Source organism: Gavialis gangeticus, unplaced genomic scaffold, assembly GCF_001723915.1.
Source record: "Gavialis gangeticus isolate Ggan-Ray unplaced genomic scaffold, GavGan_comp1, whole genome shotgun sequence".
Lineage (NCBI taxonomy): Eukaryota > Metazoa > Chordata > Crocodylia > Gavialidae > Gavialis > Gavialis gangeticus.
Window position 1 is genome coordinate 88,496,524 of NW_017729022.1, and position 13,224 is coordinate 88,509,747.

Genomic DNA, 13,224 nt, shown 5'->3' on the forward strand with positions numbered 1-13,224 from the left:
CCCCCCCAAGACCCAGGAGGCACCAGTCACCGAGCTGGGGGGTGTGGGAGGCCTCTTTGTATGCTTCCCGGTGGACCCGAAAGTGGACTGGAAGTGGTTCTGGTCTACTTCCAGGTCTGCTGCCAAGTGCACTGGGGAGCCCCCCGTGTTTCTGTGGGATGCTCCATCTGCCCCAGCATCACAGCATTCATGAGCTGCCTGGTACCTTGAAGTATGTAGCAAACATTTAAAGCTGTGTCTATATCTGAGTTTCTGAATCTTTCTCAATCTCTCCAAATCAATTTGGAGGGTTCCGAGTCGATTCGGAGAGATTAAAGGGTCTCCGGATTTGATTCAGATTCAGAGATTCAGCCACTGAATTGGGCCAGATCTCTGCTGAATTGAATCATGGACTGAAGTTTCACATAGCCCTACTGGGCAGGCCTTCTGGCTGCTTATCCTAGCTCATCCACTGACTTGTCATTTCAGATAAGTGCTCTCTGGTGCTCAGTTTTCCCAGATACAATATGGATCTGAGTGGAATAGCTTCCTAATTGTATTCCTTATTTTTAGAGTTATTCATGTAAGGGTTGTATGAATTCAAACTATAATACATACATAAGGTTGTGTTATAGTCTCCCAACACCCCAAATGTTTTTTCAGAAATTAGTATGAGATGCCTATTAGGAACTCTTCAACCTCCCCTCTGTCCTACATGGAACTCAGATCATTTTTCATTTGTGTAAATGAGAATTTGCACTTTGTTCTCTCAAAGGGACAAAAAAATAAACTGGATAATGGTTTTCTATGGACCAGTCAAACAGTGGCAGGGGAACTGACTCAGGTGATATAATAGGCCTTTCCCATGCCTATTTATATGTAGGCATTATAATTAAAGAGGCATTATAATTAAACCATACAGTTGATCTGAAACCAACTGTGCATATGCATATAAGTCTGCCCTCTAGTAGGAAGCCAATGCAACTGAAGCTACGCTTCAGTTGCATCGACTTCCTAAATAACTTAGTGGCTGTGTACATTTGCTGGTGGTTGAAGGGAGCATAAATTCTTTCAGGACAAGTGTTTTTCTGCTATGCTTTTATTTCTAGAAAAGTATATAGCTTGGATGCAGTCCTATATTTGTGTTGGGATCTGAACTTCCCTGAAGATTCAGGGTTTATGTGTACTGGTTGGATCTAGATGAGAGGGGGATAAAGTTCTGATTTAAGTTTGAATTTTCTTCAGTGTTGGGCTGGGTTTCTAGGATTGTGTTTTTTTTCCCGTCTCTCTCAGATGGTGGTGAGGAGGGTAAAATTAACTACCTACTGCTTTTACAAGTGTTGCATACCTGGGTTTCTTTTTATTTTAACTTTTTTATTATCTTTAGTATTTTTGTATCAGTCTTAACTGAATGTAAAAAATTCCATTTTTTATCTACTTCAGTTCTTTGGTTTTATACTATAACTAAAGGACACAACAGTCATCTCAGAATATTTTCTACTAGTAGTTCTAAAGTTAGGGTATCAGATTTAGAAAATCATAGCAAAGTGTAGTAGTCTGTATATCAAATATATATTTTTTTAAACAAACATCACTACATGGATTGGGGCAAGAGACAGGATAGAGCAAATATCTGACTGTTTCTTTAAAGCTGTCACCCAGAACAGAAAAGCCTTATTTATAAAATAGGATTAGCAGATTGTTATTACTCACTTTTTCACTCCAAAAATAGCCTCATTGATGAGGACACTATTTATAGAGTGTAATACGAGCAATGACGTGTTAACCCAAATCGTAAATTATTGAGATCCACTCTTCTGGCTCAATTTTCACTCCTTGATATCTTCCTTTTTGCATGAAAAGACTTGAAAGTGCAGTTTTCCAGCAGGTTATTTTAGACAGTCTCTATAATAACCCTTGTGAATAACAAGGAAAAACTACTATCAAGGTCTTTGGTTGACTAATTCCTGCCCTATTATTCCTGGTTAAATACTTCTAGACTCCTTGAACAATTCCTTTCTTCTTGCACTTAGCACTCTTCAGAACTTGGCATCACTAATATGACCAGCACTACAAATGAAAGGGATCTGGGGGTGACAATAGACCCCAGCATGAATATAAGCCCGGAATGCGGCGCAGTAGTCACTAGGGCCAATAACACTCTGGCATACATCAACCGATGCATCTCCACTAAATCCAAATAAGTGATTCTCCCAATTTACTCAATATTGGTGCAGCTGCAGCTTGAGTATTGCATCCAGTTCTGGGCACCGCACTTCAACAAGGATGTGCTAAAGCTCGAGAGGGTCCAGAGAAGGGCCACCCGTATGATCAGGAACTTGCATGGCAAGCCATATGAGGAGAGGATGAGGGATCTCATACTCTTCAGCCTAAAGAAAAGAAGGCTGAGAGGGGACCTGATTGTGGCTTACCACTATATCAGAGGTGTACATCAGGGGCTTGGTGAACAACTGTTCACCAGGGCACCTTGGGGGAAAACTAGAAATGATGGCCACAAACTCCTGGAAGATAGTTTCAGGCTGAACATTAGGAAAAACTTCTTTACAACTAGTGTCCAGACTATGAAACAAGCTCCCCCCAGAGGTGGTGCAATCATTTACCCTAGAGGACTTCAAGAGAAGACTGGACAGTCACCTGGCTGGGGTTGTCTGACCCCAGATGTCTTTCCTGCTCGTGCAGGGGGCTGGACCCGATGATCTTTCGAGGTCCCTTCCAGCCCTATGATTCTGTGATTCTAGGTGTAAAGTCAGGCCCTGTTTTCCCCTTCATCACAAAATGTCCACATGAACAAGGTATCTCTCCTTACCTAACTGACACCACAGACTCTTATAATTTCGCTGTTAAAAACTCTCAAGGTGAGTCTTGTCATGGTGCATCTAACAAAACTGGAATTATTGTCTCTCATTGAAATGAGAATTCCCTGCAAAAGGAGCAGTTAAGACAATGATGCTTGGTCATGACTGGCTGGGGGGACCATGAGCAGTCAGTGTTAACTAAAGAGCCATAAAAACATCAAGCACATTCTGGTCTGAAAGTTGTGTATGTACATGTGTTGCATTATTCATGACTGTAGGAAAGACATACGCAGTTTATTAAAAGTGATGGTTTTATTTTTTTCTGCATAAATTTACTACAAACAGGTGCAGGTAATAAGTCTAAGAGCATTCATGACTTTAAAGCTGTGGTCTTAGTATCAGTGAATTAAGATTTTTCAATGCCCTTTACTTTGGCTGTCTCAAAGACCTGGTCTGGAAAACAGAAGAGGTGGTTCTCAGAACATATTTGGGGTCTTTCCTGTCTTTGTGACTACTGTGTCTCTCTTGGCGCATCTACACGAGATGCTAAATGCGCAGTAGACCAATTGTACTATGTGTTAGCGTGTCATGGCAAAAGCTATGCTTATGCACAGTAGAATTAATCTTCTGTGCATTAGCATCACAAAAAAACAGTGCAGCAGCACTACTGCACAGTAGCTCCAGTTACTGCACGTTATTAGTGCCTGTTATTACAGGTACTAAACTGAATGTGCAGTAACCATGGTGCATTACTAAATGTATAGAAGCACCCACCATGTGTGTGAGCGTGAAAAATTCCCCCTATATGGGTGTTGTTATGCACTGGGAAACTTTCTGATATAATGATGTAAGATTATTTTAGGATTTCAGAATGCAAAGTATGATCCTAAAGCAGTGGTTTTCCAACTCTTCCTAAGCATAACTCTCTGTTACAATGGGAGGGGGGAAAAATCAAGATCCCCTTTCTCCCACATGTAGCCAAAACATGCAAGTTGATTAAGATTCCCCTCAGTTCTGCCATAATTGGAGGGTTATGAACACTATGCTAAGAAACTACAGGCAACATAACAGGAGACACAATAAATCCTGACATGCATAAAATAAATTACAGTAACAGCTTACAAATATGTCATATTCTGGCTTTTGCTTTTTCTCTATCCTCCTGTCCAAGAATAACAGTTTTATACAATGTAAAAGCATAAACTTTTCAATAAGTACATAACAGAATTATTAGACACAGAAATCTGTTGGCATTCAAGTATTATCTCCCACCATTATAGGAAGTTGACACCTAAATGACATTTATAAGGAAGCTGATGTAATAATGATGTGACAAGGTTTTTACACATCTTTTGAAATGCAAATAACTGCTATTGACTTGGATAAGTATGGTATGAGAAAGCAGCATTGAGTATCTCTAGCATAGGCCAGGAGTCTGGAAATCTGAGTTCTAATTCTAGCTCTGTCACTGATTGACTCATTTGTGTGATTTTAGATAAAGTTTTAAAAGGGGGTAATTAGCCACTAGAATATTGTATGAGAGGACGTGGTAGAATCGCTGTTGCTCAAGGCCTTTTAAACCAAGATTGAGTGGTTTTTGAAAGACATGCCATAGCTGAAACTGTAAGTTATGGATGTGTTGCAAGAATTGCTTGGTAAATTCTATGGCCTGTATGAAGCATGATTCCAAGCTAGATGATCATAACAATCATTTTTAGCCTTAACTATCTATTAAAATAATTGAACCAGTATTTTCCAGTTGGACACCCAAATGCTGTGGCCAAGTTTGAAAATCTTTTGTGGGGTCCTTGGATCAATCTCATATGAGGTGCTTGGCAAAGGTACACTTCACTAAGTGGCTGAACTCCAACTGCCTCTGTATACACATAACATAAGCTTTTTAAAAGTGCAGTAGAGTGCCAGGCAATCATAGTCCAATCAACCATGTTTCCAGTCAATTGCACATTGTTATGTTATATGTCATTAATCAAAAAACTATATGTGTGTTCATGTTTTAAATCTTTGTTATCCACATCTCCACTCCTATTCACATGGCATTAAAATTTCAGGTCACAAATTTCAGGTCACATTATAATAATCTTGTAAACATTGTATTTTTAAAATGTACTTTTTACTGCATTTTAAGTTGTCATTAACAATCTCAGGTGTATATAATACAAACCTCTAACTCACAACTGGTTGACCTGCTATAGTACAACAATGAATCTTTTTCAGGGCCAACTCTGGAAGTCATTTCTGTAAACATTGAGGGACTCTCGGGAGTCAAATAGGACATTCTTTTCAGGATGTACGCCAATTACAATTGTCATGTGCTGCGTCTCCAGGAAGTACAGAGGACCAAACAGTAATAGGCCATTGATCCCTGGGATGAGATTAGCCATTGAAAGGCAGCATAAGAAAAACAGCAGCACTATCTTCATAAAACCAGAGCTCATCATCAACACAATATCAATGAAAAAACAATATGACGTTGAAATCTTGATCATTGATATGGACAACATCTCAATAATATCTGTTCTATAAACCTCCAGGGGAGTGTTTTGTCTTTGTGAAGCCAGGAAACCTAGGCCAGGAAACCTAGACCAGGAATAAGCATGTGTGATCATAGGTGACTTTACTAGCCATAGTGTCACATGGGGTTAGAGTGAAAATGATGAGAAAAGCAACTTAGTCAAGATGTGGGCTGAGGTATAACTTAAGCCTGATTACTGGGGGTAGGTGCTATAAGGCTTAGGTGTCTTCCTGGTGAATGATGTCAGGATGTGGAAGGGACGGCACTGTCCCTCAGCTCTGCACTCTGATGTTATTTTCTCACCTGCCATGACTTTGAACTTACTTCTTCTGGGGAACTGGTTCCTCTGGGTGATGCATCAGGACCTGTCAGAGAAATTTCTTTGTGGGGCTCCCCCTCCCCTACACCCCACTCTTACCACTTCCTTGATAACGTTGAACTTTTTTATCTTGGGTGCAACCCCCTCAGGCCATGTATGACAGACCTGTCTGGGCCACCTGGAATCTACATCAGGCCCTACTGTTGGGCCTCACTGAAGCCCCTCCATGGAGACTATTCAGTGTTTGATCAGTAGTTTAACAAAGTTTCATCCCCTATCATGAGTCAACTGACAGGATGCCCATGTGAACTCAAATTGATTTTTTTCAACAGTCCTGGAACAAACCAGAATTAATTTAACGGGCATGTATTGTCTTCAGGGTCAATTTCTCCTCTCCTCCCAATCAATTCCCTTCTTTAACAGTCTGACAGAGAACTGAAATTGAAGATTAAGTCAAGAATAAATCAGTAGTATCAAAAACAAACACTTTCATCAATTCATATCGCTGTCCATAAACCAGCATTGACTGCAAAGTCCATCAATGTGTCGGGGTTGATTCCCTCTATCAATTTGACTACCAGTCTCTCTACAAAAATCAGTTACTGGTGGCATCCACACTGGGCAGCCTCCTGATCCCCAGCCCATCATGGACTTAGGCTCCCGTGCATCTTCTGATCTGGTTCCTCTTCAGCCCGAGTGCTACTTGTTAGCTGGGCAGGTCACCCTGATACCCTGCCCGCCAATACCTGAGTTGGCTGGTACTCTGACCACCCATGCCTGCTGTCTTGCAGTCTTCACCTGTAGTTCACTCCAGACTAGCGTAAGTGGGAGAGTTCTTTGGTGTTTCCTCTGCCTAAAATATGTGGTCTGTCCCCAGCTGCCCCTCTTCAGAGCCAGAAGTACTTCTCCAGGCTCTGCTGCTGCCAATCTGGACCAAACACTGTTTCCAGAATAACGGCATGGTGCTCCAGTCCTCGGCCGCATTCCCTGTTCTACCTGCGGTAGGTCAAAGAAAAAGGGGTCACCCTTAGGCTTCCCTCCATTCCCAGGACCTCTTCTTCCACACTGATTCACAACTCAGAGCAGCCTGGATCTTTGACTAGCTCCCAATGGAAGTGAAGCTATAATCCAAACCTTACCTTTGTTGACAGCAGCATAGACTTTATGTGCAAAAAAGACATAATCCTCCACACGCAGCACAGACCAATTACTATCAATGTCACAGCAGCCATAACTCCAAATATGGTACAAATGCATAAACACTTAAATTTTAAGAAAGCAGATTGGGGAGACTTTTGTGAAAATTTTGTTTCCAAGTTATGGAGGTTATGGGTATTTTTTTTTTTTAACAATTGCTCATCAACCCTTAGAATACCTAAACTATGGCACTGAGCCTGTGTAATAGCTTTATTAAATCCAGGGAAGGGTTCTCTGGGCCAGAGACATTTTAGGCCAGTGTCACTCTTTGTGCTATCTGTATAAGTTTTAATCTCAATTGCCTCACCTCATATCAAACAACATCTAATACCAGAACAAGCCAGAGTTAGAGCAGGCAAGTCCTGCACTAGCCAAATACTAAACATCATCCAGTATATAGAAGATGGGTTTGAGAAAGGGATGATAACAGGTGCTGTGTTTGTAGACCTGTCAATGGCATATGACACAGTCAGCCATCAAAACCTGCTTGCCAAAGTCTGATATGATGCATGACTACCACTTAGTTCAGCTCATCTGATCTCTTTTAGAGAACAGGTGTTTTTACATAGGACTGTGCAAGAAACAAAACTGCTAGAGATATCAATGAAACAGCCTCCCACAGGGCAGCATGCTAACACTGGTCCTCTTTCACATATATACCAATGATTAACCCATACAGAGCAATACAAGGAGTTTCATATATGCTGATGATCTATGCATCACGTTGCAAGAGAAGTATTTCACCGCTGTCAAGAACAGTCTGATGTGCACTGAGTAACCTCTCCAATTATTGCAATAAGAACCAGCTCCACGCCAACCCAGACAAGGTGCAGGTCACACCTTTTCACTTATGCCATAAGGAAGCCAAGTAGAAATTAAACATCACCTGGGATGGAATCCCACTGACTGATCACCTGAACCCTGTGTTACCAAACACTTACCTTTAAAGCACATGTACAGAAGATGAAAGAAAAAGTTGGCACTCGCAACATACTTCGAAATTTGACCACACAATCATACTATGAACCACTGCTATTGCCTTGTGTTGCTCCACTGCACAGTATGCATGTTCGGTATGAGAATGATTAGTTCATGCCAAGAAATTAGACCCAGTTCTAAATGGCAGCTGTCATGAAATAACAGGCTGTCTAAAGCCAACACCTAAGGATAGCCTGTATTTACTGGCCAACGTTGCACCACCTGATATCAAAAGAAAGGTAGCAAGCTGAAAAGGAAGATCACAGCAGATGGAAGACCCCAGACCTACACTCTGTGGTAACACAAAAGTAACTAAATTGCTTAAAGCACAAAAGAGTTTATAACCAGTGTAGTGCCCTTGGACACAACAGTGGACAGGGCATGACTCGGGTTATAGAAGAAAAGATTACATGCAATCAGATGCCCTGAAATGGACCTGAAACCCCAGGATGAACTTCCCAGAGTGGCTGATACAGACTGGTTAACATGGCAATGCCTGAATTGCCTATGCGCACACACTGGAAGATCATAAACAAACATGATCAAATGTGAGGCTACTCTAATGACAGAAATACATACGAGTGTAGTGAAGTGCAGACCATGGAGCACCTGCTCATTTGCCAATGGGTCAGAGGTGCTGAACAGTCAAATATTCCACTGTCTTCAGATGGATTTGAGAGTATTTTCTAACATGGAAAAAAGAGGTGCATCTGAAAGGCATGTAAACTGTGTCATAGGTTGGATACCTAAAGGAAGGCTGTTTTGAAACCTTGAGCTCCCCATATATTTCCTTCCCCATACTTAATGCTTATATTGTTGTAAAAGGAAATAAATAAAGCAGGGACATTGGCTGCCAAAATATAACGTGTGAGCTCTGCTGCATCTCATTTACTTTCTTATTATTCCTTTGAAGAGTTGTTTGTGTGAGATGTCTTTATTTTATTTTATTTTTTCTGCTGCCCCCCACACCTCCACTTTTTTTCTTGGGAGCTGACTATTGGTTCAACATTCTATCAGCATGAATCATTCTTCTGCTGAAAATGACTGCAAACAGACAACACATTGTGGGATTTAGTTTCCTCCTTTTTCCAAGCACTTTTGTATGGCACAAGCTTGTAATAAACTGGGAAGGAAGTTCAAGCTAATCATTTGGTTCAGAATGCACTATCCCTGCCAATTTTCCCTGCAGGCATGAAACAGCCGCTCAAGCTGAGACACCGGCAAATTAAATCCTGAAGGTAGCTGACCAGAAGTAATGAAATGTGTATTTACCATACTGATGCTGTCAGTCCTAAGACACACTGGCTTTACATTCTAGTTAAGTGGGGCATGTTTGTCACTTAACTGTGATTCTTAAAAACAATACTAATTTTGCCTTCTACTCCTTTCTTCCAGAAACACAATACTGACTTTCTACATGCATAGCCAAAGGAGTACACCCCTCCTAATCCATTAATTTAGAAGCACTAGAAAATAAAAATCCATATCCAGAGTGAAGAAAAAAATTACTTGACTAGTTTTACATATTAATTGTTGAACCATTTTTAATGACTTATCTGTCTGCATTTTGAAATCAGAATTTGTGTGTCCAAACCAAAAGTCATAACTTGCTGCAGGATACCATGTAATGACTGCTCTGGTAACCACACAGAAAAGCTACTGCCCATGAGAACCGTGATCCAGATCTGGCCCACAGGATGAATTACATTGGACAGCTGTGGTTTCAAGCATATAGAAGGGAGGTTACGTGCCTTAGAAATCCACCAGAAAAAAAATCCTTAGGTGATTACACACTTAGAATTATTTTTCTCCTAGTATTTTAATCTTACTATTGATAAGAGTAGCTGATTGATGTGAGGACTTCATATACCAGTATTAATCTAGTGTTCCCATCATTTCATGATAACTGCATGAGATTACTGTAGGGGGTTAACGTGGAAACTGCATGGAATTTACTCTCAAGCCTAGAAAACCCTATGAGAAGAAAAGCACACATTATTTGATCTGGTTGATAAAGACCCATGGAGGCATCAAAGAATAAAATATAAATTAAGCTTATAAGCATATAATTATATCCTGAGTCTACATACAGTTCTGCAATTATATCTTTAATTTGCAGCTGTCTTTTATTAGCACAACCAATCATTTATTATGCAATAAATATGAGCAACTATGATTTAAGTTTTAATTCTCAGTATGTGTATTTATATGGTGGCTTCTATGTCTTTACTAGTGTAGTAGGAGTCTAGGCAAGGTGCTGGATAAGGTTCTGGACAGACGTTTTGCAGAGATGCAAGAAGGGGACCAGAACTGCTTTATCTTACTCTAATAAAAGCATTTAAGGACCTGACTAAGGAAAGGTAGTAGTTGCATTGACTGCAATGAGATACCCATGTGCTTCAAGTCAAATATGTGGTTAATTACCTCACTGAATCAAAGCTGTTTTTCCTTATTCAGCTTTAGTAGAAAACTGCTTTTTCTGTGAATCTTTATTATTGTCATATGAAATACTTTGTGTACCATAGAGACCAACACTGCAGACACTTTTTTATGCTTTCAGGAGCCAGGATTAGAGAAGGCAGATCAGAATAACTTCAGATGTTAGTGACAATGTAATTTCTCATATTTTTCTCCTTGAACAGTTCTGACATTTATTATCCAGTCTTCCAAGTGAATCTAGCACAGAACCCTGGTCATATTGGAGGACTCAGGGTTTAGGCAAAGACAACCACCTATATGTAATTTTATATACAGTAATTAGCAAGGCTGGCCTGTCCTATCATGCAAAACCTGTGACCACAGGGGCCCCCACAACCAAAGGGCCCCACGCATCCAGCCGCTCACCACCCGCTCCCTGCCACTGCTGCTGCTGCTGGCAGCTTCACATCCAACTTCATGTTTGGCCACTCACCACCCCCTTCTGCTGCTGGCTTGTTCAGTGGCCCTGGTAATTAGTCCTATTGGGTGCATCCGCACGTGCAGGCACATGTACTTGTCGCAGCTCAAGTAGCAGCAGCAAAAATTTGTCAGAGATTTCTGCCTCAGCCCACATGCCTGGACATGCACTTTGGTGTGAGGCAAATTGTACCACTTGAGGCAAATTGACTCTTCCCATCTCCTCCCAAATCTTCAGCCAGGGGGAGGTAGAGGCTAGGGCCAGCACTTGTACTGGCCCCAGCAGTATAAAAAGCTGCCCTGGTGAGCAGCTCATTGCTACTTGCCCTCGGGAGCTTCCAAGGCCCAGCCACTTGGTATATGGGGACACTAGCCCCTTGTACCAGCTGGACTGCTGAAGTAGGCCTAACCTAGAGTGGTCCCTGCACCCTTTACCTTCTGCAGCAGTCTAGCAGTGGGGGTTGCTGCCTGGCTGTGATCTGCTGCCACTTGCGACAGCATCTGCCCCCTTGGACGTGTGGCCCTATGGCTGTGGGCCTGCCAGACAGAAGCAGACTGAATGGCTATCTGGACTGTGGTATAGGCACTGCAGCAGAGCCTCTTGCACCTCTGGGCTAGCTGCCAGCAGGACCAGCCTGTTCTATCCTGCAAAACCTGTGGCCACAGGGGGCCCCACAGCTGAGGATCCCTCTGTGTCTGGCCGCTTGCCACCCCCTGCACCGCTGCTGCTGCCAGCTTCACATCTGAACTGCTTGGCACACCCCCCTCCCCCGCTGCTGGCTTCGTGTTTGACTGCTTGCCAGTCCCTGCTGCCGCTGGCTTCACATCCGGCTACTTGCCACTCCTCCACCCCCACCAAAACTGGTTTCACATCTGGCCACTCCCCTCCACTTCCCCCCCACTGCTGCTGCCACTGCCACCACTCCCACCCCTTCTTCAGCTGCTCACCACCCCTTCCACTGACTCCAGCTTCTTCACATCAGGGAGTCCCAAAAATTGTTGGCTGGCCCTGCCAGTGAGCCATAGCTGCACAGTTGGCCTTTGTGTGGCACTACTGTCATGTCTTCTGGTGCCCCTGCTTTGCCATCTGGGCAGCTATTGCCTGGAAGATATGCTCATTGCAGTGGCCTGCTTTGAACTGTCTAAGTATGTCCTCCTGGTCCGCAAATGGCCAGGAGGTCAGCCATCTCATCTGCCCTCCAGCTGGGTCCTTAGTGCTGGCTCTGGGTAGGCTCCTCTGCCTGGGTCCTGGCACTTGCCTCACCACCTGAGGTTCCCTGTTTAAAAACTGCAAATTCTGATTTAACCCCCCCCCCCCCAAATTCTCTCATTAAAATACCACAAATCTGTGTTCTTCCATGATTAAAATGAAATGCACTATATATACAGAGATCAGCTGGGCAATATTTTATGTATCTATTTACCATTTTAAAGCAATTTGGAAGCCTACCAGTGCCTCTATCATCATAATAGAATTATTTAAAAATATCTATACACTCTGACATTTGTTTTTGGGTTTATCATAGAAAAAACAGAGCTTCCTCTGCCCCCTTTGCACATTAGGTTGTGAAGTGCTGAGTAGCACTGGGATGCCAATGCCCTGCCCCTACCCTTGCCCCTCATTTCCAACCCACAGCCCCTGCCTGCCCCCCACTAGCTCCCTCCCAGCAGCAGCTCTATCTGAGCACCAGGACATGGGTCCAGTTGCAGCTGTAGTGCTACTGCTTTCTGGCTTTAAGCAGTGCCAGCCTTTAGTGTTCTGCTCCTTGCAGCTGTGCCCAAGCCCCAGTGATCCCCATGATGTTCCTGGGAGGCTCGGGGCTTGGGCTGCTTCCCTTCCCTTCCAGGATAACCTCCCCCTGCACAGGCTGCTCCAGGGGGTAGGGGGGCTCTAAGCCTGGCTGTGGCAGCTGCTCCTATCTAGAGCACTCCCCCATCCTTCTCTCTCTCTCTCTCTCTCTCTCTCTCTTTTTCTCTCCTTTTCTCTCTCTCCATAGGCAACTGGTAGGGAAGAACATGGGGGGGAGGGGAGCACACATGCCCCCCTGAGATTGGCCCTCAACTTGGCATCGCTCAGGACAAGGCAGTTTTTTTGCCACATGGGTTGGCAGTGTGTTGGGAGCACTAAGCCATGGCACAGAAGTATAGGAGTGGATATGGGGCTTTTGGCCCGCCCCTGAGCCCACCCACAAATTGTACCTCCCCAGATTCAGAACGCACCAGTCACCCTTATCTCTCTCTCTTGCCCTCTCTCCTGCTGCCACCTCTACCCCTCTTCCCAGCCAGTCACACCCTAAAGTGGTTCCTGGGACCAGGAGCACCCCCAGGCTAGGGTTGCATGTCCCAGCACTGGTGTGGCCCCAGGGCAGGTCTGCAGTGTGGCAATTGCCCCTGGAGCTGCAACTCCTGCCAGCAGGTGCTGTCCTGTCTGGTGGCTGGGCTTGCAGGGTGTGAGAGTTGTGGGGGGAATGTGGGATTTGGGGGAGAAGGGGTGTGGGAGGGTGGGT

At 43.5% G+C, this 13,224-nt stretch overlaps 1 protein-coding gene and 1 long non-coding RNA gene across 4 annotated transcripts in view; one reads left to right on the top strand and one right to left on the bottom strand.

Annotated features, from left to right (window-relative positions):
* The window catches only part of PTPRO (protein tyrosine phosphatase, receptor type O), a 332,674-nt gene that overhangs the window by 167,876 nt on the left and 151,574 nt on the right, over positions 1-13,224 (top strand). The window lies entirely within an intron of this gene.
* LOC109296265 overlaps positions 3,634-13,224 on the bottom strand; it is a 100,309-nt gene continuing 90,718 nt past the window's right edge. Inside the window, exon 3 of the long non-coding RNA XR_002096939.1 lies at positions 3,634-6,643. This is a non-coding gene — a long non-coding RNA (uncharacterized LOC109296265). The remainder of the gene's footprint in view (positions 6,644-13,224) is intronic.